At 36.1% G+C, this 16,746-nt stretch overlaps 1 protein-coding gene across 2 annotated transcripts in view; it reads right to left on the reverse strand.

The window, feature by feature from the left end:
• Nucleotides 1-16,746, reverse strand: part of NELL2 (neural EGFL like 2) — a 286,177-nt gene that overhangs the window by 140,909 nt on the left and 128,522 nt on the right. The gene's annotated exons all lie outside the window — the stretch shown is intronic.

Consider the following 16,746-nt stretch of genomic DNA (forward strand, 5'->3'; position numbering starts at 1 on the left):
TTTGAATATAAAGTCTTACAAATGTTAAGCCATAATAGGCACTAGTACTAATTGGGAAGAATGTGAATTTTGACAATAAAACTATCCCTATTTTATAGCACCTCTCTGCATGGAACATAAAGTAGTTTGCACATATTTTATCATTATGTAATACTCTTTATTAAAGGCCTTAATGCATTGACCAAGCAAGGTATTTCTCCTCCAGAAGTCTGCTTTCTCAAACCCTTGCGGAGAATCCACAAAGTAGCATTCCCCTCATTTGTACTATTAAGAGAAATAGGTCAATTATGATAGCCAGGTGAGCCACTATTACAGAAATTGTTCTATTCATATAACCTCAACCAGGCTCCCAGTCCTGACATTATCAAAAGAAGCAACTGACACAATCTCAACAAGCTATATTTTAGAGTTAGAGTTCCTCTGGCAATCATCTGAGCTAATTATAATTTTTACAGATGAAAAAATGGAGGCCTAGACAGACTCAATTTTCCATTCAACTTCTAAATGAAAATCCAAATAGTAAATTTCAAACCTCTTAGCATACAAAGCTCTTCTCAATTTGGCCCTTACTCTTCCTTCTTTATGCCTTATGAGCTTACTGCTTTTTCCCTCTTAGTGTTCTGGCCACACTGAGCCTCTCGTTATTCCTTGAATGGGCCACGCTCTTTCATGGCTATGCGCCTTTCCTTATGCTATTTTCTCTACTCCTTCTCTCCCTCCTGCAACCCAGTGGATCTTGTTTACCAGTGGATGCATCTGTCAGGAATTTGTTTAAATATCTCTCTGTGAAACTTCTCTAATGAAGTACTAAAATGCTCCCTATGCAGTGTTCCCTTGGAAGTTTATAAATGTTTACATTTTAGACCCATCTATTCTACCTTTATTAATTTTTGTGAGCCTCTTCTCCCAAATAACCTATATATACTTCTCAAGGGTAGGGATCATCTATACATCTTTTCTAACTCTGGCTGTACATTAATTCACCTGGGATGCTTTTTAGAAACATTGATTCTTGGGCCAACTCCCTGACACCCACTCTAAATTCTGATTTAACTACCTTGGTGAAACACAGGTAATGATTTTTTAAAAAATCTTCTCCATTATGAGTTTAATGCAGGGGCCAGCAAAATTTTTCAGTAAAGAGCCAAATATTAAATATCTTCAGCTTTAGGAGTCATAGGATCTCGGTTGCAACTTCTTAACTCTGTTGTTGGAGCATAAAAGCAACCATAGATAATATGTATATAAATTAGCCTGCCAATATTCCAAAAATAAACTATATTTACAAAATCATATGGCAAATAAGATTTGGCCCACAGACCATAATTTGATGATCCCTGGTCTAATGCATAACCAGGGTTAAGAATCACAAGTACTTAATTCATTTTTAATCCACAACACCTTGTAGGATGTCTAGGAATTATGGAGTCACTAAATACTACAAAATGAATGAATAAAGTCTTTGAGGCTAGTTTAAGGAAGATCTAAGAATGGCTCTCAGGTTTTTTGATTTTTAAGATAATACTCTTTTCATGATAACATGCTACTTCTAAATGTTTTCACTGATTTGCAAAGAGAGTATCATATTCAATTACAGCCAGAAAATTAAGCTAAAAGCAACCTTGGAGAATATAATTTAAAAAAACTCGTTTGCTTCCATGGTCTTAAGATCATAATAGAAATGATATGGGATTATTGATATGCTCAACTTAGCCAATGGACTTTAACTCTACTCCTCTGAGAGGGTGCTGTGGAGAAGTGACGTTACTGAGAGCCATTATGGGGGTCTCTTCCTTAAATTCACAATGAACATGAGCAAATTACAGGCTCTGAAATATCTAGTTATTTTTTAAAAACTTCATTCATTTATTCAACAAGTGTATAATGGACAGGCACCATGCCCAAGTATTACTACATTAGGCAATAAAGACAAAAATTCTAGCTTGAGAAATAACACTTCAATGATGTTATAAAGTGATTCATAATATATAACAGAAACACATACAATGTGCACTCAATAAGCAGCAACCAACTTTTTAAAAATCCAGTGCTTGTTTGTTCTGAGCACCTATTAATGTAGAACACATTTGGAAATTTATATTTGGTGATATAAATAATTTTATAACTCTTCTGTTTCCCCTTAATCTAAGGAACTGATTTAAAAAATAAAGAAACCAGAACATAACCACATAAATAACAACATGAGGTCTTATGTGCTAACTGAAAAAAATAAAAGTAGTATTTAGAGGAAGGTTGATGACTAAGGGGACAGACAACAGAGACAAATTTGATGGGGTAGCCAGGTTTGAGGTGGATTTTGAAGAAGTAGGCTCAATGTGACAGACTTGCCCAAAGTTGGAGTGGGCTGCCACAGAAGAGAATTTCCCGTCAAACAGAGATGCTCAAAGATGAGAGGGAGTACTGGAGAGATTCAAGTCTCATGCAGACAGCACAGGCAGGAAAATATAAACTGCTGAGAAACAGTGAATATGCCATCTGACTGCAGTTTGTGCAGAAAGAGGAAATGGAAATACAGTTATGGGATAGGAGACACATGTGACTACACTTAATTGTCCACCAAATATGAAAAAGATCCTTCTTTGCTGTAATATGAAGACAATAAAGTATTTAGAGGAAGGGAATGGGGAAATGGCATAGAAAAAATAAACCTCATAAGAGTTGGTAAGATGGTGCATTTGTGGAGCTGATAAGAGAGGTACAATCAAGGATAGAAAAATGTTCACAAATGAATAAGTCTGTCTTTGGTGGTCACTAATTTTAATATAACATTCCCAGCCCCAGTTTCTCCATATTACTTATCAATGTCTGAAAGTATACAGAGTACCCTATTAAATTATATATTAATATGTCTGTTATCTATTTATATTGGAATATAAAATTCAGGAAGATAGAAAAAATTCTAGAACAAAGGCTGGCCCTCACTAAGTATCTGCTGACTGAATCAATGAATCCTTTCGTGGCTTTTCATCTGGAAGGAAAAAGATAAGTAACCTTATTCATGCTGGTCTAACCTGGAACTCAGCTGGGCAGAGTGAATCCTTGCTTTCCAGTACATAGTGCAGGAGCTTACTCAGACACGGGCTTTTTGTAGGAATATTGAACATTAGCCTTGACATGAAACAGTCTCATATAGTGCTTCCACTGCAGAGGGAATAAAGAAACCTGGATTCTACTCTTTGGCTCAATTATAAACCTGACAGACATTTCATCTCTCTGGACATTAATTCCATCATCTGTAAAAGCAAAGACTAGACATTTCCAAGTCATTACCAGCCCTCATACTTTACAATTCTAACAAAGAGAAATGATCTATCTGCTTGCAGTAGAAAATCTGATTCTCCAGAATGTTGTAGAATATACAGTCAGACTACCAAACTTAATAAGCAGAAGCAAACTATATTTCTTATACCTGAACAAGTTTTCTTGCCACAGGATAATTCAAACTGATCTATTTTAAAAACAGAAATTTATAAATTTATAAATTCCCTTTTCTGCTATCTAAGAGCTGAGGCCAACTTTGTAATTATTGAGAATCACAGATTTTAGGCCTGAAAAGAACTTCAGAAACCATCTAACCTAACCCCAGTCATTTACACAGAAGAAATGGAGGCACAGAGATGCTAGAGACAAATTAAAAAGGTAGCAGGGATCCGATCATGAAACTTTTGTGAGTCACATAAAAACTTTGAACTTCATCCCTATGTGAAATGGGAAAGCTTTTAGGAAAGGATTAATTGAATCAAATCTGTGTTTTTTAATACCTCTCATACAGCAAAAGTTTAAAAAGTTAATGAGTAGCAATCATAATGAAAACACTATTTCCAGGCCCGAGGTCCCAAATTAATGTTCCTTTTGGCCTAGACACTGGTCTCTACGAATTGCTGTGGAGGTAGTGGGTCCTCAGGCACACTGCTCCCTCCCCGGTGGGCCTCTGCCACACTACCCAGCTCCCCCACCTAATGCCTTTTCACTGACTCCATTTCTTTAAAAAAAAAAAAAAAAAAAAAACAGAAAAAAGGCATGCTATATTTCTAAGACATTTATCTCTTTTGCCCTGTAAAAGAATTATATTAGCATGTTAACGAACACTAATGCCCTCTTGCTCAACCAATAAAATCTTGAAGTCACGCAGCTCAACTGCAAGCATTTCACATACTGAAGACTAATTGAGACGAGGATGGGTTACTGCTAAGTCTTGGCCCATCAGCTGTGAAAAATTGTCTCAGCAAAGTTGGCGAAGAGATCAATAACTTGGTTCACAAACCAGAGTAACATTTGGGAAGATGAATATTTTTTAAAAATTTAAAAATTACCAGTATTAGTAGGCTGCTCAGTGAAAAATCAGTAAAGAATAAATTAAAATGTCATTTACAAATAAGCTACCATTTAAAGGAATTGCCAGCAACCATGTTTTTAAGTCAGTGGCATTAAGGAGTTTGTTTACTAAATATTAATTTTATGTATTAAAAACTATATCTATCATATGTGACTAAAACATAATTTTTTGACATCTCAGAATAATAACCACACATTTATTTCATTTGCTCCTTAAAATTCATTCATTCTAAATTGTATGGTACATTCTTCAAGAAGACTAAAAAGCTATATCAGCATTCTTACTATTTAGTAGAATATATTATTCCTAGCTTTGGGATTCCTGAATTTAAATATATATATATGTGTGTGTGCATATATATATATATATATATATATGTATGTGTGTATATACATTTATATATATGGAAACATACCAAAGAAGAATTTGAGATAGGGTTGAGAATGAATCATAAAATAATTCCTTTGGGAACATGAAAAACTAAGGGGCAGAGAATGCAAAAGCATGAGTAGTTTTTCCATGTAAGTAAGATTTATTGAATCCCTACTATGTCCAATATATATTCACTTCGACATTAATGGCATAGTCCTGAATAAAACAGCTGTAGCATCTGTCCTTGCAGAGCTTATGATCGTTCTGACAAGAGAGACAAATAATAATTTTTAAAATGTTATGGGAGTTTTAATAAGAATAGTGCCATCGGTGGGGGTGGGGGGGTGAGAGTTTCAAATCTAATCTTACAGTAAGACAAAGCTTCCAGGAGGATGTGACATCTAAGCACTGGACTAAGGGAGAAAGAGAATTAGCCAGGTGAGATGGGAAAGAAAAAGGCATTTCAAACATAGAACTAGGTGTAAATGCTGAAAAGTGAGAGAATTTGACATATTCAAAGAATAGCAAAACATTTGATGTGGCGAAGAAGTAATAAGCAGGAGCTATTTTGTGTGGAGAGCTTACAAACCATGTGAAAAAGTTTGACGTTATCTTATGATCAATGGAAATCTATTAAAAATGTTTAAATCAATTTTTAATACACTGTATGTGCACAGGGTATAAAATTTTAAAGATACTATAGAATACACAATAAAACTAAGTCTGGCCCTTAGCCACCCCATTGTCCCACTCCTAATCCCTGAGTCAACCACTGTTACCAATTTCTTGTGCAGCCTTCCAGAGATGATCTACACTCACATGAGCACGGCTTGGTGGTGGTGGTGGGGGGGAATGCTTCACCTCTGAAGGATGTTAAGTAAGCAAATAAGGTAACATGAGTTGCTAAGCAAGACCTTTTTACTTCAAGGTTGAGGATGGATTAGGGAAGAGCAAAACTGGAAACTAGGAGGAAGCTCATTTAATAACTTGGATTCCTGTGTCTGCAACAGTATATTCGAGTTGAATATGTAAAGAGTGTGGCAGATTCAAAAACATATACATGGGATCTACAACTGAATGCACTCTGGAACTGACTGGATACCTATAGGTGAGGGAGGGAAGATCTCAATGATAGCATCCCTCCTTTCTCAACAAGTGGGTGGTTAGTCAACGCGGGAAACTGGAAAATACATTTGGGTGACAGAAGAATATGTTGAATTTGAGGTGCTTATGACATATTGAAATAGAAATGTCCAAGAGGCAGTTGTGGATCTAGAGCTCAGGACAGAGGGCAGGGCTAGAGGTCAATATTTGGGAGTCCTAAGCACAAAGAAGGTAATTAAAGCCATGGCATTGAACAACATGACCCATGGAGAGAATGCAGAAAGAGAAGGAAAAAATGAAGATGGAGCCCTGGGTGACTTCAGCATTTAAGGGACAACCAAAGAAAGGAGACTGAAAAAGTTTGCTTAGACAATTAGCAACAAAATTAAAAGTGTTGGAGGCAGAAAAATGCCAAAATAGTGCTCAGCTATCACCTTTTCAATACACCTTCTATATTTGGGGAAATTCCCATCTTCCCAAGAAAGAAGTCACAATTCAAATTTTCAGTGTCCTTGGCAGCTAAAACATAGGCCTGCCACCTAGGCTTGCAATAAGGGCCACTCGTGCAACACTTCAGTTCAGAGAGAATTCAGGACTAAGAAGGTTGTGAAGTTCTTCCAACAGGTGTAATGGAGGAAGCTTTCAGCACGTAGTGTGGTAGCAATGACCTAGCTCCTGGAGTCCAGTCCTGGTGTCATCGACAAAAAGTATGGAATATTTCTGTGAGTTGTGGTGTTGGCAGTAAGAGGCAGAGGTAGTGGGATTTGTACCCAGTTGTGATAGGTGTTGTCTTGGCTGAACGTCATCTAAACCTGTCCTCCCACATATATTGCAGGCCATGTAACATCCCTCAATATATTCCTTTTCTGTTTAAGCTGCCAGAGTGAATTCTGTTGTTTGCAACTCTGATTCTTAATCAATACCATGTAGTATCATAAAGACCAAGTAAACATGTGTTTGAAGGAGGGAGTGATCAATAGAATTAATTGCTGCCTATAGGTCAAGCAAGGTACAGACTGAAAAGTAAGGTAGCAGTGACCTTAGTAAGAGTAGTTTGGAGGAGACATGGGATGAAAATCTAGACAGAAGTGGGTTGAGGAGAGGGTCTATCTTGAAGAAATGGAGACACGGAAAATAAATCAGACTTTCAAGAAATCTGACTAGAAAGGGGAAGAGGGGCAACAACATGAAAGCTAGAAGGGGATGTAGGGTTTAGGGAGAAACGTGATCACATTTCAATGCTGATGGGCAGGCATTAATAGAAAGCAATTGGGGGGCTAGTTTCCTCTGAGGACAGGAGAGAGGAGACTCGGTTGTCAGACGGCCCCCTTACTCCTAGGGGGAGAGGTGTCTGTTCCATGGAGACTAGGGAGACGGAAGACAGGGTGAGTGTGAGGCATGTGGGTTCATGCAGTGGGAGCAGGAGGATGAGGAAGTCACTGTTTCTGTTTCGCTGGTAAAGAAGGTATCTGCTGAGAATAAGACAATGGGTAGAGCCAAAGGTTTACAAGGAAAGGAAAGGTTTGAAATAATCATTGTAGCAAATGAGAGGAAAGTGAGCTGGGATGCACTGTAAAATTACCACGCAGAGTATAGCACCCAACTAAAGTGGGAAGCATGCACAGATCTACCATTTGACGTATCTGTAACACTTCGATTCTTACAGTGCATGTTCATATGTATGATATGTTAATTCTCACCAAAACTCTATGACCTACAGGGAACAGATAGAGTTACCCCCTTTTCACAGCTAAGGAAGCTGTTCGATGTTAAGAAGTTTCCCAGATGTTTGCTGTGACCTCGTGGTTGGCAAATCTAGAGCGGAATCACTCCATATAACCCACCACTGTTCTCCACAATCTGGCCCCTATCTTTGCAGTTTAATCTAGTAGTAACACCCCTGGACTTAGGCATCCTGTTGCAGAAAAACTCCAAAACATGTCTTGCTTTTTCTCTTTGCTTTCTCTTCTCTGTCAATCCAAATTGGATTCACTCTTCAAGAACCAGATGAAGCCCCAGTTCCGCCACAATATCTCCCTAACTTCTTGGGTCATGGGGATTCCATCTGTCTCTAATTCTGCACTTTTTGTCTGTGCTAATTCATGGCTAGTTAGCAAACCATTTTGGCTGAATCCAACTTGCTTGAAACTAAGGAACAAACAGGCTCATTTGAAAGATTGCCTTGTTGTGTTGAATTTGAAAATTCATCAAGTTGAATAGCATTCTTTCCAAGAAGATTAGTATTTTTAAATATTAAAAACTAATTTAATAAATATATACTAATTTTGCCAAAAACAAGGGTTTCACTCATTACAATATCCAAAACACTGTCTATTCAGAGTTATTAGATTAATCTAAACATTACATCAGTGTTTGCATGAAAGATATGGAGCCACTCCAATTTCCAATTGCTTGTTTATACATGAATCACTGATTAAATTGCATTGCTCAATTCGCCAATGTTAATCAATGTTTAATGTTGATTAAGAGGTATAACCTCACAACAACTCACTATAAACCAACATATATGTTCTAAAATATCAGTTCTATTTCTTTAGTGTTAGATTGTTATTTAAGGATTTAAGGATATATTTATAAAAATATATCTGGGATCACATTCTTCACATTAAACAAAAACTACTTGAGGGAAATTTAAAATGGAATAAAAAGTAAAAATGAAAATATTCTTATATATTATTAAGTTCCAGGGACCTATTTTTATATCATACCAATGAATAAGAGATATAATTTAGAACCATAAGATGCTTCTCTTTTAACCAATGCTTCATGTTCATTAAAGGTAGCACCAATTTCCTGTGTCCAAATACATAGGGCTCTTTTTTTGTTTAGGAATATCATTTGCCTAAAAAAATCCAAGTCCTTCTCCAACACACAACTCAAATCTCTCACTCCTCTCTGTCGCATTCATTTAATTTGTGCCTACTTCCCACGGTCAACAGCTATTGTTTTCTCCTAAAACAATATTCTTACTTCTATTCATAATATTAATAATGAAACTAACATTTAATCCAATGCCTGATGTTTTGCCCACGTCATTTCATTTTTCTATGCAGCATCACAGGTTTTGACAGCAGATCCCAAACGTCATCTCAGACTCACTGAACCAAAGTCAGATTTGTTTTATTTGTGCGATCCTAATATATTTCTAGCCATACTGTTTTCCTACCATTAATCAAGCTCAAACTTCCACTGCCTATCTCCAAGCCCTTTATATTGGAGTTGCTGCTTCTTTCTGAAAGCTAATGAATACATAAAGGGAGGAAGAGAATGTAAAAGGAATGCTAATAGTTGTGTTTCATTTCAAGCAACCATTTGTTCATTGACTTCAACACTTTAAATAAATTAGAACATATGATTTGAAATTCTTGAAAGGCAAGATAAAGCTGGTGTTTATAATTCAATCTCTAAGTTATACTTGACCTTAGATTTAATGGAGTTGCAAAAAGACTTTTCCGTCAATTAAATTATTAACAATTTTAATCATACCATGCCTCTTGTCACTGCAAATGAATTACTTTCCAGGGAGGTGGCTTAAAATTTTTTTTTCATTTCTCTAATGAAAAAATGATAATAAACTGCTGCTTCACCTAAGACACCTGCAATTAATTTAAAATGAATTGTTTAATTCTAAGCAGACATTTTCTCCCTGAAATAATAAACAAGTATATGCATATGTAATTATCAATTATTTTAACCTGCCATGTGCATTTATAGAAAAATAACACTAGTTCCCATAGTCATATTTAAAATCTTATCACATAGTGTGTAAATTAGGATGCATTATACATACTCTATATTGAAGAACTGGTTAGAATATTACTCAGACCAGAAAGGAGTTAGGCATAAAGTAATCTGGTTCTGGAAATAAACCTTGGTAACTTAGTTAGTAAAGTAGCCTAAGATCTTCTTATAATTGGCTTAAAATAGGAGATAATATAATTACATGGACTCTAATGGTACTGTTACCTCAAGTTTTCAATTCACTAATGGTATAATATCTTAGTTCCAAAAAATGAATTCATGTCACATGAACTGACTGGTAGAAATAAATATAAGTAAGGAACATGGGTTTAATGACAAATTTTTATCAAAGACTTATTTTTCTGGAAGGCATTTTCACACAGTTAATCTTATTTGTTCCTCCACTCACCATCAATCTCAAGAGACAAATTCTCCCATTTAATAAATGAGGAGACTGAGGCTCAGAGCTATTAAGTGATTTGCACAAATTCTGACAGTAAGTAAAATAGCAGAGGTAAGAATAAAATCCAAGTCTTTTGTAATATTCCTTTATAACATCAGAACTTCCCCTCCAAAATGGAAATTTTTATTTGATCAATTAAACACTTTACATTAATTTGCCTGTTAAACCCCCAAATTTCTTCTGACGTGTATTTAAAAAAATAATTACAGGGGGTTGCACATATAAATCTACAAAGTATCTACCCAGGTACCAGAATGACCTTTCTTGATTTTATATTTTATTTTATTTTTTCCCTCACCATTTATCTCCTGCCACATAGCATCTTCCATTTCCACCCATCCCCCTCCCCTCCACAATCACCAATCACCTCACTGTTGTCTTTTTTTTTTTTTTGCTCAATCCCGCCACCCCTTTGTCTGCTCTCTATCTGAGTCTGTCTCTTTTATGCTTGCTGGTTCAGTTTGTTCATAACTTTTTATGCATAGGGAGTATATACAAAAGTATTTTTTCTGATTTGCTTTTCAACATTGAAACAATTGACTAGCAAAATGTGACAAATACAAATACTTGTTTAACACTGGCAGACAGTAAATGCTTCCATGATATCATACTACAAAGACATGCAAAGGTAAGCAATTTGGTGAGAACAGTGGGCCAAAGAAAACTAAAAATCATACCAGAAATACAATAATGCTACAGGCTATGGCTACAAATTTCCTTGGCTGCTGCTGAATCCAAAGTCTTCCTTCAACATCCCCCAATTATTTCTGGGTGTACCTTGAGTGTTTCTATGGGTTTGGGAATAAATCAACACCTACTCACCATCACTGCCACTACCCTGCCCAGGACATCTCTGGGCCTTTTCCACATTCTCTGAGCCTCTGCCGAAGCTAGTACATATCTCTGTATCTCTTATTTTGCCCCTTTAAAAGAAACTACACGGTGGGGGGGGGGGGATTGGAAGAGGGTATAAAGGCAAATAGATGATAATGGGAAAAAATATAATAAAAAATGCAATATTAACAAAATAACAGGAGGCCCCATTTCCAAAGCTACAAAACTCTTGAGACACCAGCACGAAGCATTGTCCTCATTCTTCACAGCACATTCAGAGCTACTCAAAAATAGAAAAATAAATGTCCTCCTACCTAATTTTGCTTTGTTCTTTGGGACCTAGGCCCTACATTAGCCTTCTTAATATCCTGAATATAAAAATTTATCCTCTTCCTCATTATCCCATTATATCTCTCCCACCATTTAGTGTGAAAACCAGACATGCTGGTACATAAACCTCTCTTCACTCTTGACATAAAACCAAGACTTCTAAAGGGAATCAAATAATACACTGGGGGTGGGTATCACATTCACATATTGCCATGTTCCTATTCTCTACTTAGTTTAAACCATTGTTTGTCAACTGGGGACAATTTTGCCCTCCAGGGGAAATTCAGTATCTGAAAACATTTTTGTTATCACAACTGGGAGTTGGGAGAGGGACACAGGTGTGTTACTGGTATCTAGAAAGCAGAGGCCAGGGATGTTGCTAAACATCCTAAACTGCACAAGACAGCACCCATAACAAAGAATTCTCTAGTCCAGAATGTCAATAATGCCAAGGCTGAGAAACTCTTGTTAAAACTAACACCACTGTGATACACAGGGATATGTTATGACCACACAGGGTCAACAATTTATCTTTCTAGGCAGGACTGTATTAAGTAAAAACTAAAAAATAATGATTTTTTAAAAATTCATCCTTAGAAGGATGTCAATATAAAATTAGTCTACAATAGTCCCATTCAAATTTTAATGTACATAATCACTTGTGAAGCTTGTAAAAGTACATATTTTTGGGACCCAACCATGATTTATCTTAAAAAAATTAAGGAGGTTGCAGCCAGGAATATGCATTTTTAACAAACTCCTTCTGGTGATTTTAATGCAGCTTGAATCACAGGCTGAGGAAACCGCATTGTATCCTGATGACAAAAAACTTATGCTGTGAACACTAAAATCCCTTTCCAGTTGAGCATATGGCTGAAGAACACTGGATAGCTACCAAATCATTAAGATAAATTAATAAACTCTATGCCTTAAACCAGTGCCTTCCCAACATGTAAGAATGACCTGGAGATCTTCTTAACATACAGGCTCTGCCTCTGTAATTCTCACATAAAGTATGAAATTCTGCATTTCCAACCAACTCCCAGGTGATGATCCATATAGCTGATTCTTAGACCAGCAGGTTGAGTACTGAAGTCTTAAAAAACAGCTGCCAAGGAGTATAAGGAACAGTACTATCATTTTAACAAAGCACAAAAACATCAATCGCAATTCGCATGTCCCGCATCTTGAAAACGGGCAAAGACTTTAAATGTTACCTCCAGTAAGAAAGTCAGCTCCATGAGAGCAAGGGCTTAATCGGTGTTGCTCATGGCTGTATGACCAGCACCCACTCAAGGCCCAGCACGTAGTAGGTACTCAAGAAATACAGTGAATAAATGAATGCTGAACAAAGATTCTCTCAAGTCTAATGGTGGAAGTCAATCATAAATCAAAATCCCACATGCTTGTTCTTAACCCTATTTAACACATCAATGTATCTTTAATTGATGACTGATTTATGATTTCTTCTCTATACAGCATCCAAAGTGATCATAAACTTCCATAGACTTATAGGAGCATTTTCTAGAGGAGCACATTCTTTGGGGAGAAAAAGAATCAGCTGCCCACAAAATTCACACAACTATGGTGTTTTGTTTCAAAAGAATAGTATATGGGCAGCCTTGATTGCTTCTTCAATTGTTCTACATGAGAAGCTCTGCCTAAGAAGAAATTCAGAGAAGTTTAATATGTATTAGGTTTGATCTTAAAATTTTAAAGTATTTCCTTCATATTGGAGGAGACCCTGACTTCAAAGAAAAAAATGTCCCTTTTCTCTGATTTGTATATTGTAATGGTGTTCACTTTTACAAATGAATGGAAATTGGTTTCAAGTCAGAGAAAGCTGAAGAGCTAAAGTTGTTCACCCCAGAGACTAAATAATGAATGAGCCCCCCAGAATGTCTACTTCAAGTTCAAATTTAGCTATGTCACTTGATAGGGATTTTTCAAAACTTTTGCACCAAAACTCCTCAATTGGAGAAGAAATTATTTTCATGAAAAATTTAAAAAGCAGACATTATTTCCTCATCATTGTAAGCATGTTAAATAAATGTTCTTCAAAGTCTAAAAACACTTTAATATGTCCATGTGTCATATTAATTCTGAAGGCTGTTTTATGTTGTATCTCTTTCACTTGGTTGGATGAATAGATGATGTCATTCAAAGGCCAATTCATATTTGAAAACATCAAAACTGCTTTTGCTCTTCCCCTTTTTTTCCCTTAACTTGTAACTATAATCCTTAATTTTATATGCCAACTTAGCTAGGTCATGGGGTGACTGGGCATGTGGTCAGACTTTATTCTGGGGGCATCTGTGAAGATGTTTCTGGATGAGATTAACATTAAAATTGGTAGACTGAGTAAAGCCTATTTCCCGGCCTAATGTGAATGAGTCCCTTCCAATCAATACAAAACTTCAATAGAACAAAAAGGGCTGAGTGAGAGGGCAACTGCCTGCCCAACTGATCAGCTGGGACACTGGTCTTCTCCTGCCCTTGAAACACCCACTTACACGATCGGCTCCCCTGGTTCTCAGGTCTTTGGACTTTGCTAAAGTTACACCATCCGCTCTCCTGGTTAGACCTCAGTTCTTGGGACTTCTCAGCCTTAACAATCACATAAACCAAGTCTTATTATTGATCTAGTTATCTATCTGTTTCCATTTCTATATCTCTCTATTTATATACAGTAGTACCCTTTATCTATGGGGTACATGTTCCAAGACCCCCAGTAAATAAATACCTGAAATTACAGACAGTACCAAACCCTATATCCCCTGTACGTATTTTTCCTATACATAGCTACCTATAATAAAGTCTAACTTACAAATCAGACAACTTCACAGATAAAAGATGTGTTCTTAGCTACCTCAGCATACAATTTTTCTCTTTCCTTATTATGTCAAAAACTTTCACCTTTTTACTTTAAAGTAAGCACTTTATAGCTACTCTTTATCATATCTGAATTGCCTTGCATTTGCACTTTAGGTTCATTATTCAGTAAAATAAGGGTCACTTGAACACAAGCACTGCAATACTATGACAATAGATCTGATAACCCAGGTGGCCACTAAGTGACTAATGAGCAGGTACTGAACAAAGAGATGATTCATGTCCAGGGCAGGACATCACAAGGTTTCATTGTACTTCTAAGAATGGTGCTCAATTTAAAACTTGTGAATTGTTTCTTTCTGGAATTTTCCACTAAATATTTTCAAACCATGGTTGACGGGGGGTAACTGAAACCACAGGAAGCAAAACTGCGGATAATGGGGGAGTGGTGGCAGGTGCAGTAAGTCTTTTTGGTTGTTTTTCCGGAGAACCCTAATTAATACAGTAACCTTGGACTTTTTAAATTTAAGACACTCTACCATAACACACCACAGAGTTTGCATCATTAACCATAGTTTTGAAATCTACAGTGACTGCTATAATTCCCTAATTGATCCCACAGGGCTCAGTCCTCTGGTTATTTACCCCAACTCTGTTAAACATGCCTCCCATTAACTCCAGTGGGGACTTGTGTGCTGGGTTTAAAATAAAAAACTTGAACTCATTCAATATCTTTCACTTCATATCTCTTGGCACAACTCTGTGAGGTTATCACTCATCTTACTCTCAAAGAAATCCTCTCATATTAGCCCTGTACTAGCTATGTCAGGAATTCATCACTAACTTAATTAGTTGTGAAGTGGTAACAGTTGAGAAAGAATAAAAGGAAGTAAGGAAGGAAAGAAGGGAGGAACAAGGACAAAGGGAGGGAAGGGGAAGAGAGGAACAGAAGGGAAAGAAAGAGATAGTTTATTTTCCTATTGTCTTCCTGCGCAGGTTACTTATCATGGTCTCAGCTCATTACAGTTTCTGTAAAGCGAATTAGATGCTTTCCGAATGAACTAGAAAATATTCAATTTTAAAAGTGAGTTAACTGGTTCAAAAAATGTCTTTCTAAAGAAAAATTTATATACTACTCTTATTTATAAAAAAAAGAAATAGTTTATGTATCTAATAAGTAAATTAAAAGTAGTAAAAACTTTAAAACACCAAATTTGAAGACAGATGACATAATTTGAGGCTTAGTTTACTGTTTGCTGTCTGGGTAAATGATTTTGGGCACATCATTTCATTTCCAAGGTCTTCAGCTTTCTGAACCACAAAACAGGAGATTATAATAATGCCTACATTGTAGAACTGCTTGGTGAAATAATATGTTTTACGTGGAAGACATTTTAAATGACTCAAAAGAACCATTTGGTTATTAATAATTGGTGTTGCCCTCACCGGCATGGTTCAGTGAATTGGACGTGGTCCCGCAAAGCGAGAGATCTCTGGTTCGGTTCCTGGTCGGGACACATGCTTGGAGCAACCGATCAATATTTCTCTCCCACATCAGTGTTTTTCCCTCTATCTTTCCCCCTCCTTTCCCCCTTTCTGAAAATAAATAAATAAATTTAAAATAATTGGTATTGTCTTTTATTATAACCTTATTGACAAACAACAGCAGGAAAGGAGAATAAAAATAGAAACAGAGAAATTATGTTTTCATTAAGAGTTATTTTACATTACTTTGTACATGGGCTAAAATCTTCTGAAATGCAGAAGACAATGATAGAAGAGATAACATTAGCTAAAGGCCTGCATTGAAAAGACAGAAGTCAGGTGGGAGGAGACAGTGTTTCTTGTGATATGATGAAGGGAAAAAAAAGAAAATAGGTATTTATGGTCCTTTTAATATGCATGCCATTTATCAGTGCACATATAATTTAATAAATAATGACTTATAAATGAATAAATTCCTGTTTTAAAGGCCAAAACATATCAATTTAAAACAACCAAATCCCTTTTTTAGCTATAAAAAGCAATAGACAATTAGGCTTTTTTGTACAATATAAACACATTCAGTAAGTTCAATGCCTGTCCTGAATAATTCTGTGGTGGTGAGGTAGCCTAAATGAAACCATCTGTTAAGCATATCTAAGCATTTCAAACCATCAATAAACAAATATATCTTAAATCCTTTCTACTTGTCTGTCTCTATTTTAGAAGGTTGGGACAATTCAAGAAAAATAAACAGTCCATGATAACAAAACACATATTACAGGTGGGAGAAATACTTGTATATACAGACACACATACACAAATTTCTTAATAAATAATACAGTATATAACTATGTATATAACTACTAGACAATACAGAACAAAGTTCTAATTCTTCAGTCATATAAAAGTTAAAAATTGATTTGAGAAATTAAAACCATGTGCATGTAATCCACCAAGAAAATCTTCAAAGAAAAAATAAAAATTAAGCAGTCTAGAAGGATAATTAAATCATGAATAGTTAGGCCAAAAAGCAAAAAAATATTTCTTTCAGATTGCATTACTTTGCTAGGGCTACCATGAAATACTGTCAACTGGTGGCATAAGAATCAGAAATTTGTCTCACGATTCTGTAGGCAAAATCAAGGTGTCAGAGGGCTGGTTCCTTCTGAAGTCCATGAGGGACAATTCATTCCACGCCTCTTGCCTG

This window comes from Furipterus horrens, unplaced genomic scaffold (genome assembly GCF_987537825.1).
Source record: "Furipterus horrens unplaced genomic scaffold, mFurHor1.1.pri manual_scaffold_4, whole genome shotgun sequence".
Taxonomy (NCBI): Eukaryota; Metazoa; Chordata; class Mammalia; order Chiroptera; family Furipteridae; genus Furipterus; species Furipterus horrens.